Genomic DNA, 22,536 nt, shown 5'->3' on the forward strand with positions numbered 1-22,536 from the left:
GGCAGTCTGCTTCTGTAGAGATTTACAGCCTTGGAAACCCTATGGGACAGTTTCTACTCTGTCCAATAGGGTCACTATGAGTCTTATGAGTATGTATGCATGTACGTGTGCTTATATGTGTGTGTGTATGTATTCCCAAAGACATAAGCAAATATTATGCCTGGGTCTGTGCACAATCCAGTAATATATTCTTTCAGGACATATTATTAGATTTCTAGAACTCATGTTCTAGGTGCACCACTTACTGTGTGTCCTTGGGCAAGTTTCCCAAAACTCCTTTGCCTCATTTTCCCATTTGTGAATTGAGACAATGAAAGAGTCCACCTCAAAGCATTGCTGTGATAATCAAATTAAACAATACATATTAAATACTATGGTCAATTGTATGTTGCTGTGATGCTGGAAGCTATGTCACCAGTATTTCAAATACCAGCAGGATCACCCATGATGGACAGGTTTCAGTGGAGCTTCCAGACTAAGACAGACTAGGAAGGTCTACCTTTTAAAAAATTGGCCAGTGAAAACCTAACGAATAGCAGCAGAACATTGTCTGATATAGTGCTGGAAGATGAGCTCCTCAAGTTGGAAGGCACTCAAAGTACAACTGGGGAAGACCTACCTCCTGAAAGTAGACCCAACCTTAATGACGTGGACAGAGTAAGGTTTTCCGCACCTCCATTTGCTGATGTGTCACTACTCAAAATGAGAAGAGACAGCTGCAAACATCCATTAATAACCCAAATGTGGAATGTACAAAGTATGAATCTAGGAAAATTGGAAGTTGTCAAAAATGAAATGGAATGCTTGAAGATTGATATCCTAGGCATTAGAGAGCTGAAATGGACTGGTATTGGCCATTTTGAATCAGATAATTATACAGTCTACTATGCTGGGAATGACAAATTGAAGAGGAACCGTGTCACATTCATTATCAAAAAGAACATTTCAAGATCTATGCTGAAGTACAACGCTGTCAGTGATAGGATAACATTCGTATGCCTACAAGTAAGACAAGTTAATATGACTATTATTCAAATTTACACACCAACCACTAAGACCAAAGATGAAGAAATTGAAGATTTTTACCAACTTCTGCAGTCTGAAATTGATCAAACATGCAATCAGGGTGCATTGATAATTACTGGTAGTTGAAATGCAAAAGTTGGAAACAAAGAAGAAGGATCAGTAGTTGGAAAATATGGCCTTGGTGATAGAAATGATGCCCAAGACTGCGTGATAGAATTTTGCAAAGCCAATGACTTACTCATTGCAAATACTTTTTTCAATAACATAAATGGCTACTATACATGTGGACCTCTCCAGATGGAATACACAGGAATCAAATTGACTATATTTGTGAAAAGAGACAATGGAAAAGCTCAATATCATCAGTCAGAACAAGGCTAGGGGCTGACTGCAGAACAAACCATCAATTGCTCATATGCAAGTTCGAGTCGAAGCTGAAGAAAATGAAAACAGGTCCACAAGAGCCAATATATGATCTTGAATATATCCCACCCGAATTTAGAGACTATCTCAACAACAGATTTGACACATTGAACACTAATGACCTAAGACCAGATGAGTTGTGGGATGACATCAAGAATATCATACATGAAGAAAGCAAAAAGGTCATTAAAAAGATAGAAAAGAAAGAAAAAAACAAAATGGATATCAGAAGAGACTCTGAAACTTGCTCTTTGACGTAGAACAGCTAAAGTGAAAGGAAGAAACGATGAAGTAAAAGAGCTGAAAAGAAGATTCAAATGGTGACTGGAAAAGACAAAATAAAGAATTATAACGAAATGTGCAAAGACCTGGAGTTAGAAAACCAAAAGGGAAGAACACGCTCAGCTTGTCTCAAGCTGAAAAAAGAACAGAAGAAAAAATTCAAGGCTCCAGTTGCAATAGTGAAGGATTCTATGGGCAAAATATCGAATGACACAGGAAGCATCAAAAGAAGATGGGAGGAATACACAGAGTCACTGTACCAAAAAAAACGAGTCAACATCCATCTATTTCAGGAAGTAGCATATCGATGATATTGAAGGAAGAAGTCCAAGCTGCACTGAATGCATTGACTAAAAACAAGGTTCCAGGAATTGACCAAACACCAACTGAGATGTTCCAACACACGGATGCAGCACTGGAGGTGTTCTCTCATCTATGCCAAGAAATTTGGAAGATAGCTACCTGGCCAACTGACTGGAAGAGATCCATATTTATGCCTATTCCCAAGAAAGATGATCCAACTGAATGTGGAAATTATAGAACAATATCATTAATATACAGGCAAGCAAAATTTTGCTGAAGATCATTCAAAAACGGCTGCAGCAGTATATCGACAGGGAACTGCCAGAAATTCAGGCTGGTCTCAGAAAAGGATGCGGAACCAGAGATATCATTGCTGATGTCAGATGGATCCTGGCTGATAGCAGAGAATACCAGAAGGATGTTTACCTGTGTTTGATTGACTATGCAAAGGCACTCGACTGTGTGGATCATAACAAACTACGGATAACATTTCGAAGTATGGGAATTCCAGAACACTTAATTGTGCTCATGAGGAACCTGTACATAGATCAAGAGGCAATCGTTCCAATATGACAAGGGGCTACTGGGTGGTTTAAAATCAGGAAAGGTGTGTGTCATGGTTGTATCCTTTCACCATACTTATTCAGTCTGTATGCTGAGCAAATACTCTGAGAAGCTGGACTATATGAAGAAGAATGGGGCATCAGGATTGGAGGAAGACTCATTAACAACCTGTGATATGCAGATGACACAACCTTGCTTGCTAAAAGTGAAGAGGACTTGAAGCACTTACTAATGAAGATCGAAGACCACAGCCTTCAGTATGGATTACACCTCAACATAAAGGAAACAAAAATCCTCACAACTGGACCAATAAGCAACATCATCATAAATGGAGAAAAGATTGAAATTGTCAAGGATTTCATTTTACTTGAATCCACAACCAACACCCATGGAAGCAGCAGTCAAGAAATCAAATGACATATTGTACTGGGCAAATCTGTTGCAAAAGACCTCTTTAAAATGTTGAAAAGCAAAGATGTCACCTTGAGGAGTAAGGTGTGCCTGACCCAAGCTACGATATTTTCAATTGCTTCATATGTATGAATAAGGAAGACCGAAGTAAAATTGATGCATCTGAACTATGGTGTTGTCGAAGAATACTGAATATACCATGGACTGCCAGAAGAATGAACAAATGCGTCTTGGAAGAAATAAAGCCAGAATGCTCCTTAGAAACGAGGATGGTGAGACTTGGTCTCACACACTTTGGACATATTATCAGAAGGGACCAGTCTCTGGAAAAGGATATCATACTTGGTAAACTAGAGGGTCAGTGAAAAAGAGGAAGACCCTCAACGAGATGGATTGACACGGTGGCTTTGACAATAGGTTTAAACACCGCAATGATTGTGAGGCTGGCTCAGGACCAGGTAGTTTTTTTCTTCTGTTGTACACAGGGTCACTATGAGACGAAAGTTGGCACCTAACAACAACAACATACAAAAAGCTTAAAACCTTGTCCTAAGGGGAAAGGTTAGTCTAAAGGACTAATGGACCACATCCACCACAGCCTCCACCAGACTGAGTCCAGTACAACTAGATAGTGCCCAGCTACCACCACTGACTGCTCCGACAGAGATCAAAATACAGGGTCCTGGACAGAGCTGGAGAAAAACGTAGAACAAAATTCTAACTCAAAAAGAAAGACCAGACTTGCTGGTCTAACAGAGACTGGAGACGCCCTGAGAGTATGGTCCCCAGACACCTTTTCAGTTCAGTAATGAAGTCACTCCTGAGGTTCACCCTTCAGCCAAAGATTGGACAGGTCCATAAAACAAAATGAGACTAAAGGGGCACACCAGCCCTGGGGAAGGGACTACGAGGCAGGAGGGAACAGAAAAGTTGGTAATAGGGAACCCAAGGTTGAGAAGGGAGAGTGTTGACATATCATGGGGTTGTTAACCGAAGTCATAGAACAAAGTGTATACTGACTGTTTAATGAGAAACTAGTTTGTTCTGTAAACCTTCACCTAAAGTACAATAAAAAATTAAAACAAAACAAAAAACCTTGTCCTATAGTAAAAAAAAAAAGTGAGCACTGAAAAAATGCTGTTACCATGAACGTTGATATTGCGTATGCGCATCCACCGTGGGCCAGGGCCTGGGGCATGTATGATCACTTCCTATGTGCTATCTCATTTAGTCTTCACAACGACCTTGTAAAGCAAATACCCTCTTGTCCCTTTAATAGATGGGGAGACTAATGCTCAGAGACAAAGTGAGTTAGTTAATGGCAGCTCAGGCATTTGAGCCCAGATCCTTAGCTGCTCAGTCCAGTGTGCATCCCAATGCAGGGCATTCCTTTTCTCTGATTCCTGGAAGGATGGGCACAGGGAATGCAGGGCTCCCCTTCCCCGGGACCTCCCTAAGGGCTGAGGTCCCACTGCAGACTGTCTCAGTCTGGGGGGCCACGCTGTGCACTCTGGCGGCCCCTCCCTGCTCCCTCTGCAAGTCTGGGAAGGGGAGGGTCAGGTGGGTCAGACCTGGGGTAGGTCTCACCAGGATTTTGCCCTCCAGCCCAGCCTAGGGGAGGAAGGGCAGTTGGGGGCGGGTAGAGCAATCAGGAGTGAATTTAACAAAAGCTGAGACCACAAGGAAGAGAAGCAAATCCAAGCAGAGGATCAGGGGATTGTTTTCAGGAACATTAGACAGAGACCGGAGAGAAGGGGGTAATTTTAATCCCATGCAGCTGCTGGAAATTAATTTAATTGTGTTGGCGCTGGCTCTTCTCCCTTCTAACCCATTTCATCAAGGGCCTGATGGAGTACTGAGGCTGAAGAGGACGGCCCAGCCGTGCGGGCAGCCCCAGGCTGCATATGGTTCCCGTGGCTGTTACCAGAGCTGAGGGGGCAAGCTGACGTTGTTCCAATCTATCCATTTGTACCCTTGAGAGAGGACTGAGGTGAGATAGCAGAGTGTGAACTCTGGGGAGTGGGTGATGGAGGCTGTAAACCATTCTCTCTGACTCTTAATATCACAAAATATACCTCTGTCACGTGGGAGGACCCTTTGCCTCTTAGTCTGCACCGAGAGAATGCCTCCACCCAAGCTCACCCACCTCCACACGCCACCCACTCGGCCACAGGGACACACACTTGTGATCAGATACCAGCATCACGATACACTGTCAGGCAGGCACAAAAGTCCACCCTGGTGTTCAGACAGGGCCCTGGTGTTGCAGTGGTTAAGAGCTCAGCTGCCAACCAAAAGGTCAGCAGTTCGAATCCACTAGGCACTTCTTGGAAACCCTATGGGGCAGTTCTACTCTGTCCTACAGTGTTGCTATGAGTTGGAATCAACTCAACAGTAACAAGTTTGGTTTTTTGGTTTTGGTGTTCAGGCAGTCACTTACTGCAGGGACATACTTGCGGACAGACATGACATACTCTACCACCTTCAGACACTGAGAGCCCAGGCACCCACTCTCACACTCCCACCTTAGAGGCTAGCAGATGCCTGGAGATCCTGATTGAATCTGGCCTGGACAATGGTATTTGTCAAAGCTCCCAAGTGGTGCTAACATGCAAGCCAGGGTTCAAACCCTAGCTGCCCACTTTGACCCATTGTCCTGATCAGTTCCACCTTGTGACCACTAGAGGTCAGCAGGGCTTGGAGGAAGTGGCAGTGGGTGGACCAGGAGGACCCCTGCCCAGCTCAGGACCTTGGAGGCTTCTTCCTATTCTGGCCTCCCGCAGATGGAGGTCAGGAACTGACCGGGCCATGGGCTGAGAGGGAACACAAGGGGCCGGGGGCAGGCTGCTGGCAGGACCAAGGCCTGTGAGCTGGAGAAAATTAACTTCACTTAAAAGATTTTTAAAAATCATCCCTGATTAAAACTTCACATTCCAGGCCTTCCAGAGCGAGCGCCTCTCTGCCCTAGCTTTTCTGACCTGGTCACCACCTGTCGCACTGTGCACAGGTAGGCGGACGCTTATAAGCACAGACCGCCATGCCTGGCACACCAGGGCTTCCATAAATACAAAAGAGAAGTGTTTTGCCTTTTCCACAGGAGGAACCAGCATTGGGATTCTAAGGGTTATTTATTTTGACTCGCTGCTGTTTTTGCTGGAGAAGAGTAAAGCAGAAAGTTCTTTACTTTGGCTAAGACTGAGGCAAATTGCAGATGAGCAAATAGAGACGGATCCGTGGTTCAGTCTTCTTTCGTCATCTCCAGGAAGACTAGCAGCAAAGGCAGAGAGAAAGGAGGCTTCCCCACATTTCAGCTTAAGAGAAGGGAAAGCAAGGCTGATCCACTACTGAAAATGCCTGTGACCCTTGCCCCTACTCCCCCTTCCTCCTTCTCCCTTCCCAGTCGGGCTCCTCCACAGCTCCTTGGCTTATGGCACATGTGTGCTCAGAGATGCCCTTAACACTTTATTGTAATTCCTCTCTACAGAGTCTGCCTTTCCTTCTGAACTACCAGGTTGCTTGACGACTGAACATGTTCCTTACCCATGTCTGCCAAGTGCTTGGCACATAATACATGCATAATAAACATTTGTCAAACCAAAGTGCTCGTTGCCAACCTCTTTTTGAATCAAGCAGTTTGCCCTCAACCACTCACTGAAAGGCTGGTGGTTTAAACCTACCCAGCAGTGCCTTGGAAGAAAAGCCTGGCAATCTGCTTCCATAAAGATTATGGCCCAGAAAACCCTATACAGCTCAGTTCTACTCTGTAACACATGGGGTTGCCATGAGGCAGGATCAACTCAACCTCAACAGGTTGGTATGGTATTTAAAATCAAACTGCAGAGAAATTTTTCTAGCCATTTCTCAGTTTAGCTCCTGTTATGGATGGAATTGTGACCCCTCTCCTAAAAAATATGTGTTGTAAATCCTAACCCCTATACCTTTGGAGCCCTGGTGGCACCGTAAGACGTCAGCCGCTAACGAAAAGGTCGGCAGTTCGAATCCCCCAGCTGCTCCTTGGAAACCCTGTGGGGCAGTTCTACTCTGTCCTATGGGGTCGCTGTGAGTCGGAATCGACTTGATGGCAATGGGTTTTATTTTTGGATAATGATAGATGGGTAGATTAGGGAAAGAGAGCTGCCACATGGAGATCTCCAAGGAACACTGAGAAAAATAATAGAAAAGCTGAGACAAGGATTTTTCCCCCAAAGTAGACAGAAAGAGAGCCTTCCCCTAGAGCCAGCGCCCTGGATATAGACCTCTAGCCCCCTAAACTATGAGGAAATAAATTTCTGTTCATTAAAGCCACCCACTTGTGGCATTTCTGTTACAGCAGCACTAAGAAACTGAGATAACACCAAAGGTTGCTCATTCTTACCCCTCAAATGTTTGGACAAAATTTATTAAAAACTTAAGTTTCTGGGTCCAGCACTGAGAAACAATGATTTGGTAGGCTAAGGGTGGAGTTCGAATATTTGCATTTTTGGCAAGTGCCTCAGGTGATTCCAAAATTGTCAGGGGAAGCGAGCTTTATCCCTAAAACTTCTGGCTGGACTCTTCACCCAGCCTTGCCTTCAGGCCTGGTCCAGGGAGACAGTTCTGGTGGTTTTTGATGCTCTCACTCACACTGGCCTCGGTGCTTTTGTCCTCCTAGTAGCGTGAGCTGTGAATTGCTCTCATTTCCTCCAGCAGAGAGGATGTCAGGGTCCTCTCCTCCTGCTCCACCTGGCTGGGTTCATTCATGTCAGTTTGACATCTCTGTTTTCTCCTCTCCTCTCCTCACTCCTGTTTTACGTGTCCACCACTTTGTCGTACTGTGGGGGCTTGTGTGTTGTTGTGATGCTGGAAGCTATGCCACTGGTATGCAAATGCCAGCAGGGTCACCCATGGTGGACAGGTTTCAGCTGAGATTTCAGACTAAGACAGACTAGGAAGAAGAACCTGGCAGTCTACTTCTGAAAAGAATTAGCCAGTAAAAACCTTATGAATAGCAGCAGAACATTGTCTGCTATAGTGCCAGAAGATGAGCCTCCCATGGAAGGCACTCAAAATATGACTGGGGAACAGCTGCCTCCTCAAAGTAGAGCCAACCTTAATGACATGGATGGAGTCAAGCTTTCAGGACCTTCATTTGCTGATGTGGCACAACTCAAAATGAGAACAGCTGCAAACATCCATTAATAATTGGAGCCTGGAATGTATGATGTATGAATCTAGGAAAATTGGAAATCATCAAAAATGAAATGGAATGCATAAAGATCAATATCCTAGGCATTAGTGAGCTGAAATGGACTGGTATTGGTCATTCTGAATTGGACAATCATATGGTCTACTTTGCCTGGAAGGACAAATTTAAAGAGGAATGGCATTGCATTCACTGTCACAAAGAACATTTCAAGATATATCCTGAAGTACAATGCTGTCAGTGATAGGATAATATCCATTTGCCTATAAGGAAGACCAGTTATTACGACTATTATTCAAATTTACACACCAACCACTAAGGACAAAGATGGAGAAATTGAAGATTTTTACCAATCTCTGTAGTGTGAAATCGGTTGAACATGCAATCAAGATGCATTGATAATTACTGGTGTTTGGAATGCGAAAGCTGGAAACAAAGAAGAAGGATCAGTAATTGGAAAATGCGGCCTTGGTGACAGAAATAATGCCAGAGATCGCACGATAGAATTTTGCAAGACCAATGACTTATTCATTGCAACATAAATGGCGATTTTTTTTCACCAACATAAATGGCAATTATACACATGGATCTTGACAGATGGAATACACAGGAATCAAATTGACTACATCTGTGGAAAGAGACGATGGAAAAGCTCAATATCATTAGTCAGAAAAAGGCCAGGGGCCAACTGTGGATCAGACCATCAATTACTCATACGTAAGTTCAAGTTGAAACTGAATAAATTAGAACAAGTCAATGAGAACCAAAGTATGACCTTGAGTATATTCCACCTGAATTTAGAGACCACCTCAAGAAGAGATTTGACAAGTTTACACTAATGACCAAAGACCAGACGAGTTATGGGATAACATCAAGGACATCATATATGAAGAAAGCAAGAGGTCATTAAAAAGACAGAAGAGAAAGAAAAGACCTAAGTGGATTTCAGAAGAGACTCTGAAACTTGATCTTGAATGTCAAGCAGCTAATGCAAAAGGAAAAAATGATGAAGTAAAAAAGTTGAACAGAAGATATCAAAGGCTGGCTCGAGAAGACAAAGTAAAGTATTATGATGACATGTGCAAAGACCCAGAGATAGAAAACCAAAAGGGAAGAGCATGCTCAGTATTTCTAAAGCTAAAAGAACTGAAAAAAAAAAATTCAAGCCTCGAGTTGCAATACTGAAGGATTCTATGGGGAAAATATTAAATGACGCAGGAAGCCGCAAAAGAAGATGTAAGGGGTACACAGAGTCACTATAACAAAAAGACTTGGTCGCCGTTCAACCATTTCAGGAGGTGTCATATGATCAGGAACCGATGATATGGAAGGAAGAGGTCCAAGCTGCACTGAAGGCATTGGCAAAAAGCAAGGCTCCGGGAATTGACAGAATACCAACTGAGATGTTTGAACAAATGGATGCAACACTGGAAGTGCTCACTCATCTATGCCAAGAAATTTGGAAGACAGCTACCTGGCCAACTGACTGGAAGTGATCCATATTTAGACCTATTCCCAAGAAAGGTGATCCAACCGAATGTATGAGATTCATATCTCATGCAAGCAGATTTTGCTAAAGATCATTCAAAAGCAGCTGTAGCAGTATATCAACAGGGAAATTCCAGAAATTCAAGACAGATTTAGAAGAGAACATGGAACGAGGAATATCATTGCTGATGTCAGATGGATCCTGGCTGAAAGTAGAGAATACCAGAAGGATGGTTACCTGTGTTTTATTGACTATGCTAAGGTATTCAACTGTGTGGATCATAACAAATTACAGATAACATTGTGGAGGATGGGAATTCCAGAAGACTTAATTGTGCTCATAAGGGATCTGTACATGGATCAAGGTGCAGTCATTTGAACAGAACAAGGGGATACTGTGTGGTTTAAAGTCAGGAAAGGTATGTGTCAGGGTTGTATCCTTTCACCATACCTATTCGATCTGTGTGCTGAGCAAATAATCTGAGCAGCTGGACTATATGAAGAAGAACCAGGCATCAGGATTGGAGGAAGACTCATTGACAACCTGCGTTATGCAGATGACACGACCTTGCTTGCTTAAAGTGAAGAGGATTTGAAGCAGTTACTAATGAAGATCAAAGACCACAGCCTTCAGTATGGATTACACCTCAACAGAAGGAAAACAAAAATCCTCACAACTGGGCCAATGAGCAGCATCATGATAAACGGAGAAAGAATTGAGGTTGTCGGGGATTTCATTTTACTTGGATCCACAATCAACACCTGTGGAAGCAGCAGTCAAGAAATCAAAAAACTCACTGTATTGGACAAATCAGCTGCAAAAGTCCTCTTTAAAGTGTTGAAAAGCAAAGCTGTCACTTTGAGGACTAAGGTGTGCCTGACCCAAGCCAGGTGTTTTCAATTGCCTCATATGTGTGTGAAAGCTGGACAATGAATAAGGAAGACTGAAGAAGAGTTGATGCCTTTGAATTGTGGCGTTGGTGAAGAATATGGAATATACCATGGACTGCCAGAAGAACAAACAAATCTCTCCAAGAAGAAGTACAAGCAGAATCTCCTTAGAAGCAAGGATGGCGAGACTACATCTCACGTACTCCAGACATGTTGTCAGGAGGGATCAGTCCCTGGAGAAGGACATCACGCTTGGTAAAATAGAGGGCCAGCAAAAAAGAGGAAGGCCCTCAACGAGGCGGATGGACACAGTGGCTGCAACGATGTGCTCAAGCATAGCAATGAGTATGAGGATGGCACAGGACCAGGCAGTGTTGTAGAGACAGACGGTCGCTATGAGTTGGAAGCGACTTGACGGCACCTAACAACAACAAACCTTGGTTTCCCTTACCAATTCCAACAGCTGGGGTTAACCTTCCACAGGGTAATCCTGGGGTACACTCAACCTGGGACAATTGTGGAGCATTCTGAAACTTGACTTGGGGACTGAAGTTGGCCCTCTGGCTCTCAGCTTACCCGTAGTGGAACGAATGAAACGAAGGACAGCCAGAGGAGAGAAGGGTCTGAGGACCTAGAGTTTAACCTCCATGAGTTACCCAGCAGCCTGGCCCCCACCTGCCCACTGCCTGGACCTCCAGCTTAACCTCTTCATAACCTCTGCAGAGAGACATGGATTATAACAAGTTCTACAGCCCATTCTCCCTTCCCACAAAGACACTCTCAAAAGGCTGCCCTGTAGGGAGCCACCTCCATGAGCCTAACTAGAGTAAGACAAAACAAAACGAAACAAAAACCCCTATAATACAAACGGCTACAATTACTGAGCACTTACTCCATTCCAGAAACCCTGGTAGCGTAGTGGTTAAGAGCTCAGCTGCTAACCAAAGGGTGGGCAGTTCAAATCCACCAGGCGCTCCTTGGAAACTCTATGGGGTAGTTCTACCCTGTCGCTATGAGTCAGAATTGACTTGACAGCAGTGGGTGTTTGTTTGTTTTGTTTACTCTGTTCCAGATGTTGGGCCAGATATCTTTATATACATTATATGAAGACTTACACATATGCACATGTATATTGTTGTTGCTAGGTGCTGTCAAGTCGATTCTGCTCACAGTGATCCCATGGGACGGAGTAGAACTGCCCAGTAGGGTTTTCCTGCCTGTAATCTTTACAGAAGCAGCTTGCCAGGACTTTTCTCCCACGGAGTCACTGGTAGGTTCAAACAGCCAAGCTTTGCATTAGCAACCGAGCACTTAGCTATTTGTGCCAGCAGTGCTCCTTACATGTATATTGCTATCCCCATTTTACAGATGAGACAGACTTTAAACAATTTGTCGGGATGCACAGCTGGCAAGCGGCAGAGATACAATTTGAATTCAGATCTGTCTGGCTAATGGTCCAAAGCTTAACTACAAAACTAAATAAAAGATAAAGCCTCTAATTACCCTGCCCAGGGCTGTTGTGTGTGTGGACATTCTGGGCAAAGTGCCTAGGGCTGGCAAAGGTCTACGAAACTGCCTGACACCTGAAACATAGCAGCTTTAAAATACAAACAGGAAATTACAAAACTGAAATTAAAAAAAAAAAAAATTATTTAAATGACAACAAAATGGTGTTACGACAAAGAGTTAACCACAACTTACATCTTATACGGAAACCCTGGTGACGCAGTGGTTAAGTGCCACGGCTGCTAACCAAAGGGTCAGTAGTTCGAATCTGCCAGGCGCTCCTTGGAAACTCTGCGGGGCAGCTCTACTCTGTCCTATAGGGTTGCTATGAGTGGGAATGGACTTGATGGCACTGGGCTTGGTTTTGGTTTACATCTTCTACCCACCCACTGCCGTCAATTCAATTCCGACTCATAGCGACATCTCACACATTATTTATTACACATCTTACACAGTTTTATATAAATAACGTTTACTGCGCATTCTGACAAACCGAGGTGGCTTCTAAAGGAAGTGTGTCCAGGGCCTGCCACCACTATGCCTACCACCCGAACTCTCTTCCCGACCTATCAACAGGGAGGATGGTGCCAAGTGCGGGCTGGGCCCAGGTTGCTACCACAGGAGCAAGAAGGGGTGCGAAGAGTGGGTGTCAGGACGTCTTGCTCTCAGCCATTTCCTGACGGCCACTTATTATTTCAGTTTTCCTGCCTGCAAAACAGGGATGATACATTTGTCCTTCCTCACTCTCCGGGAAGGCAGGAGGCTCAGATAGAACCATACTTTGAAGAGCATAAAGTCCCATAGTCTGGGTTGTAAATGATGATAATCTCTCAAAATACAAGATACTGCCTCAAATCAAAACAAGGAAACACATAAAGACTTTTTATATGTGAAAAAATATTCCCAGTGTCTTATCTTTTTCTGTTGTAGCCGAGATCTCACAGGGTTTCAGATTTCATTAGGGTAACATCTTGGTCATCTAGTGCTGCTATAACAGAATAGCACAAGTGGATGGCTTTAACAAAGAGAAGTTTATTCTCTCACAGTCTAGTGGGCTAGAAGTCCAAATTCAGGGCACCGGCTCCAGGGGAAGAGTTTCTCTCTCTGTCGGCTCTGGAGGAAGGTCCTTGCCATCAGTTTTCCCTTGGTCTGGGAGCACCTCAGCACAGGAACCTCAGGTCCAAAGGATGCACTCTGCTCCCAGCACTGCTCTCTTGGTGTTATGAGTTCCCTCTGTCTCTCTGCTGGTTCTCTCTTTTATATCTCAAAAGAGATTGGCTTAAGACACTATCTAATCTTGTAGATCTCATCAATGTAACTGCCACTAATCTATCTCATCACATCATAGTGAGAGGATTTACAGCACTTAGGGAAGTCACATCAGATGACAAAATGGTGGACAATCATACAATACTGAGAATCATGACCTAGCCAAGTTGACAGATATTTTTGGGTAATTTCATGTCAATTCATGACAGGTAGTTAATGAATACTTGCACATTCCTTATCGCATGCAATGATCCTAACAATCTTATAGAACAAGCAGGATTCTCCTTGTTTTTTTTTGTAACAGACGAGATGCCCCTGAGACTCAGGGAGGTACAGCTCATAGTCACCCAAATAGCACTAAAGCCTGTAAGCCCTACCTGAACACCAGCCCTTCTAATAGCTGTATGAACTTGGGTTATTTAAGCAATTGTCTGAGCCAAAGCTTCCTCATTTGGAAATGGATATAATAATACCCATCTTTGAAATGGGTCATACCTATCCTCTGGAGTCCCTGTGTGGTGCAAAAGGGTAATGTGGTCAGCTGCTAACCACAAGGTTGAAGATTCAAGTCCACACAGAGCCTCCTCAGAAGAAGGGCCTGATGATTTACTTCTGAAAAAATGAGCTATTTCAAACCCTATGGAGCACAGTTCTCCTCTGACATATATGGGGTCGCCATGAATCAGAGTCAGCTGGACTCGACACAACTGGTTATAGTGGTTTAGGATTGTTGCGAGATTTATAAATGAGATAAAGTGTGAAAAAGCACTCAGCACAATTACTACGTAGGTAAAAACAAAACAAACAAACCTGTTGCCGTCGAGTCAATTCCAATTCATAGTGACCCTACCTGACAGAGTAGAACTGCCCCGTAGGGTTTCCAAGGAGTGGCTGGTAGATTTGAACTGCCGATCTTTTGGTCAGCAGCCAAGCTCTTAACCACTGTGCCACCAGGGCTCCACTATGCAGGTAGTGCTCAGCAAATGTAGATATTATTATGGTTTATTATCGATAGTTATTATTATTATGGCATGCAGGTGTATTCTTTTTCTCTCTAAAGCCTCTCCCGAACCAACATATGCATAAACTGTCTTTCCGGGAATAAAGATCTCAGATCTGAACTCCTGGGGGAGACTGGGCAAAAATGTCAGCCTGACTTTGGCTTGGTTCTCAAGAACATGCAAAGGAGACAGGAAAGTGAGGTACCAGGGAGAAGGGAAAACAAATAGATGGGGACACAAGGTGGTGGTGAGGAGAGCCGGGGAAGGCTGTGCTCTGCAGGCTGGGCAGAGTAAAGCTCCAAGCCAGTTCAAGATCCCTGACTTGCTTGGCTTGGGGAAGCCTGGACACCAAAGGGCAAAGTCTAAAAATAGGCCATGAGTGGATGGAGAGGTCACAGGGTACTTGGGAACCTGGCTTGTCAGGATCTCTGGCCTATCACTAGCACTAACCTCCTAGATCTGGCTTCCCTCTCTGGGCACCAGTGCTGCGATGGGTTTGTATCAGCTTTGCCCCAAATCCTGAGGCGACCCTCAGAAGGAAGAGGTAGCTCACCAGAGCCTCAGCTAGACTTGGTATCCTCAAGCCTTTTAAAATTCCATGACACACATGCGCTTGCCAGAACCCGTACAGGAAAGGGGCTCTTATTCTTACACTCTGATCTGCACCTGTCCATTCACATCCCAGTATAGTGCCTCCACACAGAATTTATACCTTCTTTTCCTGATACCTCCCAACCATGTTCACCATCTTCCTTCCTTGGCCTTTCTGGTGGCAAAATGGTAAAGGAAATATAGAATCTGGTGTGCTACACAAAGTCATGGCATCATTGCACTCAACTAACTTTGGGGCTTCTCTCTTCCTCCTGTCTATCTATCCAAATGTTCTCCAGGCCTTCTGAAGGCCAGTGTGCTGGGCACGGCTGACCTTGAGTAGACTTTGAGGGAGAATGATTTGGGCCCTGACAGACAGGGAAGGGTACCTTGGCAGAAGGCACAAGCTTGTCCAAAGCCGCGGAGGCCTGAGACAGCATGGTGTGTTCAGGCAGGAGGAGTGGTTGGTTCCTTGGGGTAGGAGAATGGTGCCAAGTTGTAAAGGCCTTAAAGGCCATGCTGAGTAGTTCAGGGCCTTTGAATGTAGGCCAGGAGGAGGGAAGTGACATTATCTCTATCCTTTAGAAAAATAATTTCAGGGGCCATTAGGAGGGAGGTGGCTAGAAGCAGGTTGGCAAAGTGGGCCAAATTCTCCCCCAACTCAATTTGTCCTCTAGTCACTTTTATATTTCTAGCCAAAGAAGCATCGTCTGACATAATAGAGAAGGACAGAAAACGTGAAAAGCTCAAAGAGCAGGGCCAGTGCCAGGTGAGGCAAGCTAAGTGGCTAGGGTGCAAAATTGAAGGATGTATCGCTCTGAGAATCATGCAAGTGTCCTGAGATGCCTCACTTGCCTCACCCTTGTCCTGGCCCTATCACTGGTGCCATCTGTAAGTCATCAGCTCTGACTTCTTGATGGGTGATGGGCATGGGAATCCAGCAAGCCTGCATTCATTTACAGAACGTTTAAAGGCAAAGGCAAGGTGTTGAAGTTCTAACTCTGTACTTTATAATTGGAGTCAAGTTGTATAGCCTTATGAGCTTCAGGTTCTTCATTTACCAGATGGGAAAATGAGATACTGCAGTGTATAAGCACTGGGTCTAAAACCAAACCAAACAAACAAACTTGTTGCCATCAAGTCAGTTCTAGCTCACGTTAAGCCCATGCATAGATCTGCTCCATAAGGTTTTCTTGGCTGTAATATTTACAGAAGCAGATCACCATGATTTTCCTCCACAGTCTGGTGCTGTACATATTCCAGGCATTAGCACTCATTTTGCCTTCTCTTGGGCTGGCATACCCTTAGAGAGCTGCCACATAGCAGACACAAGGATGTTTCTTTTGGTAGCAGTACTGGTAAAAAATAACTGCAGTGTACACAGCACTACTACCCCTGAGCCTGTGGAAGGATAGGTTCCCTGCACTCCTCCTACTAATTATTTGGGGCCGAATTCTGCATTGTCAAGAACACACTGCCTGTTTGTTAAAATCTTCCTGCGAAGAGAGAGAGAGAGAGAAAAAAAAGCACATTTCTTGTTTTGATCTTTCATTCTTTGAATAAATATTTATTATGAGCCAACCATATGCCAGGTGGAATCCCTGGGTGGTGCAAATGGCTAGTGTGCTCAGTTACTGACCGAATGGGTGGTGGTTTGAGTCCAACTAGAGGCACCTTGGAAGAAAGGCCTGGTGATCTACTTCCAAAAATCAGCCATTGAAAACCCTACAGAGCACAGTTCTACTCTGACACACATGCGGTTGCCATGAGTCAGAAGTGACTTGAGGACAACTGTTTTTTTTTTTTTTAAATATGCCAAGCATCACCCTGGCACTTGGGGTACAACTTGAACGAAAGAGTCCAGGTCTCTTTCCTATGAAGCTGACATTAGAGTACAGTGCAGCCAGAAAGTAAATAAGTAGTCGTGTAAACAAAGGAAACAATTTCAGGTAATAACAAGTGCTATGAAGACAATAAAGCAGGGCAGAGGGACAGAGGGGACAGGGGTAGGGCAGCTCCAGATAGGGCAGTTATAGGGAAGGCCTCTAAGGAAATGCTGTTTGAGCTGAGATCTTAATGATAAGGAACCATAGAGACCAGAGTATTGTGTGCTGGAAGGAGAGATTCCCATGCTGGCGGACATCAAGTGCAAAGATCCTGAAGTGGGAACTGGCAACCCTCAGTTACATTATCTGCTTTGAATCACGTATACAGTGTTTGGGGCATGGTTTCTGAACAAGTGAGGAACAAATGTTATTTCTAGACATGATTCAAAGTAATATATCTCTACCTCCATTTATAACTTGGAGCCCTGGTGGTGCAGTGGTTAAGAGCTCAAGCTGCTAACCAAGAGGTTGACAGTTGGAATCCACCAGCCGCTCCTTGGAAACACTGTGGAGCAGTTCTACTCTGTCCTACAGGGTCACTATGAGTCGGAATCAACTCGGCAGCAATGTGTTTGGCTTTTTGGTTTATTTATAACTCTATACCTCTCTATGTATCTAATTCTCAGTACCAAGGACCCCTTATTTCAGTCACAACTAAACCCTCCCATAACTGCAGCTGCCATGTTCCCAACCCCCCGCTCCTCTCTCTGTGACCTGCTACTGCCTCACCACTGATATTTCCTTTCCTTTCTAGAACCACAGACAGCCATCACGGACAGAGCACCTTGCCACTTCCTGAAGCCCAGCTTGTTCTCCCAGTTCTCTTCCATTTTGTCTGGTCCTGTGCTTAAGCAGAAGCCTCCTGGTTCTTCCATGATGAAAGTCAAGGCCATGATAAAGAGAGACCCTCTTCCTTTAAACACACCCATCACATCTTCTCTAGGTCATAATGTGCCTGCACCTAATTTCGGTGTATCAGATAGAGTTCACAGAGTATCATAGCATTTCATAGCTAGAGTGGGCTTAGCAATAAACCAGTTTAATATCTTCGTTACCCACAAGGAATCTGAGGCCCCAGGAAGGGGAAGTAACTTGCTCAAGGTCAGACAAGGTATTTGGGGTCTTCTCAAAGTATTGAACAAGTACTTCGAAATGGTCAATGATATTTTCCATGTAGAGTCTCTCCAGCTTTACAGGGGAGAAAACTGCAGAACAGAGACTATGCGACTTATTCAGGGTTATACAGGAGGTGTTTTACACAGCTGGCTTTGAATCCAGGTCTTCTGATTGACTGAAAACCTAGTGTTCTTATCACTTTACCATGCTCTCTCCAGTATTCCTAATAGAAAACCAGTAAATGAACATTCCAGAACATTCCGGAGACGTGTTGGGGGAGACAAAAAATGACCATCCCTCCCTCATTACTTATTTTCTTGTTATTGAAGGCACTCACCAGGCAGTAATTTTAATAGAAGGTAAATTCTCTTTCTGGGAAGATAGGATACTAAGCCTTACCCTGAAAAGAACTTCTACACAGTCAAATATCGGTGCAGTTTATTTGACTGTCTCCTACAACTGAGAGTTCTGATAGAGTGGGGCTTCAATAAACCAGAGAAATCCACACCAGCAGCAGACTCTGCAGTCAATTTACAGCCTTTCCTGCTTTTACCAGATTTCTCTTCCTGGTGATGTTTTTTGGCATTTTATTTTTAGACCTGGGTGAGGTAGTGGGAGAGTTCTTTTTTTTTGGCTGAAATCTAATGTGTATATCACTGGAATCATGTATAATCTTCATTTATTTGGGTACAAAAAGACAGCTAGAAAAGAAAGAACCCAAGCAGTGTACAGTCCTCATCTCAAATCCTAATGGCTGCATTTCTTCTTAAGGAATTGTTCTCTACTTCCCTAAACATGGGGTGTGGCAGTATGGTGTCCAGGAAGCAGCCAGCTTGGGAATTTCACAAATCTATGTTTATATCCCAGTTCTGTCCCTACTAACTGTGGGATACAGAGATCTGGTATGTCCTCGTTACATAGGTGAGAAAACTGAGGCTTAAAGTTAAGAAATCTGCTGTTTGAGACCCACATTAGTCTGATTCGAAGGCCTCAACTCTGGCGCGCCACACAGCTTCTCCATGGAATTGGCACCATTGTTGTTTCGTGCCATCAAGTTGATTCTAGCTTGTAGTGGCTGTCTTAGTCATCTAGTGCTGCCATAACAGAAATACCACAAGTAGATGGCTTTAACAAAGAGAAATTTATTTTCTTACAGTCCAGTAGGTTACAATTCCAAATTCAGGATGTCGGCTCCAGGGGAACACTTTCTCTGTGGGCTCTGGAGGAAGGTCCTTTTCCTCAATCTTCCCCTGGTCGAGGAGCTTCTCAGGCACAGGGACCCCGTGTCCAAAGGACGCGCTCTGCTCCTGGTGCTGCTTTCTTGGTGGCATGAAGTCCCCAACTCTCTGCTGTCTTCCCTTTCCTTTTATCCCTTGAGAGATAAAAGGTGGTGCAGGCCACACCCCAGTGAAACTCCCTTTACCTCGCATCAGGAAGGTGACTTGAGTAAGGGTGGTGTTACAATCCCACCCTAATCCTCTCAACATAAAATTACAATCACAAAATGGGGGATAACCACACAATACTAGGAATCAAGTTGACACATATTTTGGGGGGGGACACAATTCAATCCATGACAGTGACCCTTATAGGACAGAGTAGAACTGCCCCATAGGGTTTCCTAGGCTGAAATCTTTATGGAAGGAGATTGCCATGTCTTTCTCCCTTGGAGAGGCTGGTGGGTTCAAACCACTTACCTCTCGATTAGCAGCCACCAGCACTTACTCCCAAAGGAACACACTCATGAACTCTGGGTATAGCAATCATGACTACAGAGTAACAGGATCAATTTTTAAATAATGTATCAGCGTGGATATATATGTATACGAACATGCACATATGGACAGAAAGTGATAGATAATATGTCTCCAAATGTATGTTACACACCTCTAACTAATCGCGATGGGAAAGGTGATATACTTCTTACGACTATGTTGCTCTTACTGCTGGTTATAAGCCACAAGAGAAATTCAGTCTCACTGCTTTCCAATTCTACTCGTGACCCTAAATTCTATTACCCAGCTTCATCACCCTCGAGTTAGTTTTGAAAATCACATCTTCCCTCTATGGGCAAGACTTGCCACGACCAAAGACTTTCAAAAGATTAAAGTTATGAACCTTGATGGTAATTCTGTAAGATTTCCAAGAATAGGCTGAATTATTTCAATGACATCCTCATGATGGTCCCAAAATGGGCTCTGGCCTCAAGTCCTGCCTCTAACTGGCCATATGGCTTTGGAAAAGTTGTACCATCTATTCTCCTTCCTCTCTTATAAAATGGTGAGGTTGAACTAGATGAAGTTTCAAATTCCCTTCAGTTTTATGAGTCTATAAGGCCTTTTGAGAAGTTCCCTGGGTGTTGCAAACAGTTAATGCGCTTGGCTGCTAACTGAAAGGTCAGAGGTTCGAGTCCAACTAGAGGTGCCTCCCAGAAGAAACACCTGGCAATCTACTGCTGAAATATTGGCCACTGAAAACCCTATAGAGCACAGTTCTACTCTGACACATGTGGGGTCACCGTGAGTCCCAGTTAACTCCAGGTAGGGAAGGGAAGGCATTTTGCAGAGGGCAACCCTTACACATATATGGTTGTCTAAATTCTTTTATGCTTTTAAAAAGGTAACTATGTTGCCTTCTAATGTGTATGAGTGGGTACAAGTTACTGGTGGGTCCTCCTTTATAAATAAATGTAACAGCTCTACCAAGCTATACATTTTTCATATTAATCCACTGCCTCATTTCCTACCCCTCAACCCACAAGACACAGGAGGCTTTAACTACTTCCTTCCAGAACCTGGACTCACTTCCCTTGATTCCTGAAATGTTACACTACCACCGTGAATACTGTCCCCCACTTTCTGTCACTACAAAGAATGTTCCTTGATAAAGCTCCTCCCCAATTTTCCCTCTCTTGCTTCCCCAATGGATGTATCTGGAAAATTACTTTTTCTTCATCGTTTGTAGGGAATTGTGAAGAAACTAGGGCCCTGAGGAAAGCTCGCCTTAGAAATGGCTCTAGGGGTTTGCGCACCCTTGCTCCCCAGCATACCCAGCATAGAAGCTGGCAGGGTTCCACTGTTCAGTCCCGGAGAAATAGTGCTCCTCCCCACCTACTTCTGATGGACTGGTGGTTTGAGTCAAAAAACTCACTGATTTGCAAATCTTCTTCAATCCACCTCCTTCTGTTGCATTAATGAAGGACCAAACACCCCGGCCACCAGGAACTGAAATGAATCCCACGAGGATGCACATGACAGGGGTTCGAAGCATGGGCTCTAGAGTCTGGGAGCTGGCCGTCCCTCTTATTAGCTATGTGGACTCACCACCACCGCCACGACCGCAAGTTGCTGTCAAGTCCATCCTGACTCATGACAACCCCATGCGTGTCAGAGTAAAGCTCTCCTCCATTCAGTTTTCAATGACTGTGATCTTCTGGAAGTAGATTGCCAGGCCTTTCTTTCATGGTGCCTCTAGCTGGACTTAGACCTCCAGCCTTTCAGTTGGCCCAGCATGTTAACCATTTGCACCACTGAGGGACTCTGCGTGGCCTTAGCAAGGTTGTTTTGTTTGTCTCAGTCTCAGTTTCTTCAGCTGTAAAATGGAAATAACTATAGTTTTTTTTTATCTACTATCTCATGGGGTTATTTGGAGGATTAAAGGGGATACTGGCTGCTGAGGGCCAGTGCCTCACACAGACTAAGAACTCAACATATGTTAAGCCATAATTACTACCTTGTAAGTTGCATTCAATAGATGCCATGGCGAAAATAAATTGAATGCATAGATTCACTTTGTTTAAGCCTATCCAGTCAACATTCATTTGACATAAATGACAGAATCTATATCCTGTTGGCAGGATCAGTGTGGGAAGGGACTTAATACATCATAGAAAATGGAGAGGGCCAGTATGGGCTTCATTGGTTACTTTGTTGTGTTCTATTACCGGCAATTCTGTGCTGCCCCTGTCCACCCCAGGGCTTTACCACTCCCCCATCCACTTGTATTTTGGAAAACAAAGAAGCAATAACACAAAGCCTCCCTCTGCCTTCTTTGGGGGCAGACTTTTTTTTCTTTGATTGCCTACTTTAGCCAGTACAGGAACAGAGGTACACTTGACTTTTAACAAAGAAGCAACCAGGGCTTCAAAGCGGTTCATTGCTGGTTCCAACCCCTGCGGATAATCTGCATGTCTAACAAGTTCCCAGGTGATGCTAATGCTGCTGGTTAGGGACCAATTCTGAGAAGCACTAGTACAGCAGTGGTTCTCAAAATTTATTATACCTAAGCATCATTTGGGGATCTTGTTAAAATGTAGATTCTGATTCAGTATATCCTGGGGTAGAAATGCAAATTCTCAGCAGGTGTTCAAACTGGAATGAACCAGTCCAAGCACTGGAAGCAACACAAACACCCCCAAACTGGGATCGGCCCAGTTTCTTTCTCAGAGATTTTGCAGGGACCAAACTGTTTCGAAAAGTGAAACAAGCTGCCCACGCTCAGGGAGAGGCCATTGCTGCCCGTTAGTGGTTAATCAACAAGGAAAATGAAAAAAATATGGACTGAACAAAAGAGAGGTTGAAATGAGAGCTGTGGCTCT

This window comes from Elephas maximus, chromosome 17, assembly GCF_024166365.1.
Source record: "Elephas maximus indicus isolate mEleMax1 chromosome 17, mEleMax1 primary haplotype, whole genome shotgun sequence".
NCBI lineage: Eukaryota > Metazoa > Chordata > Mammalia > Proboscidea > Elephantidae > Elephas > Elephas maximus.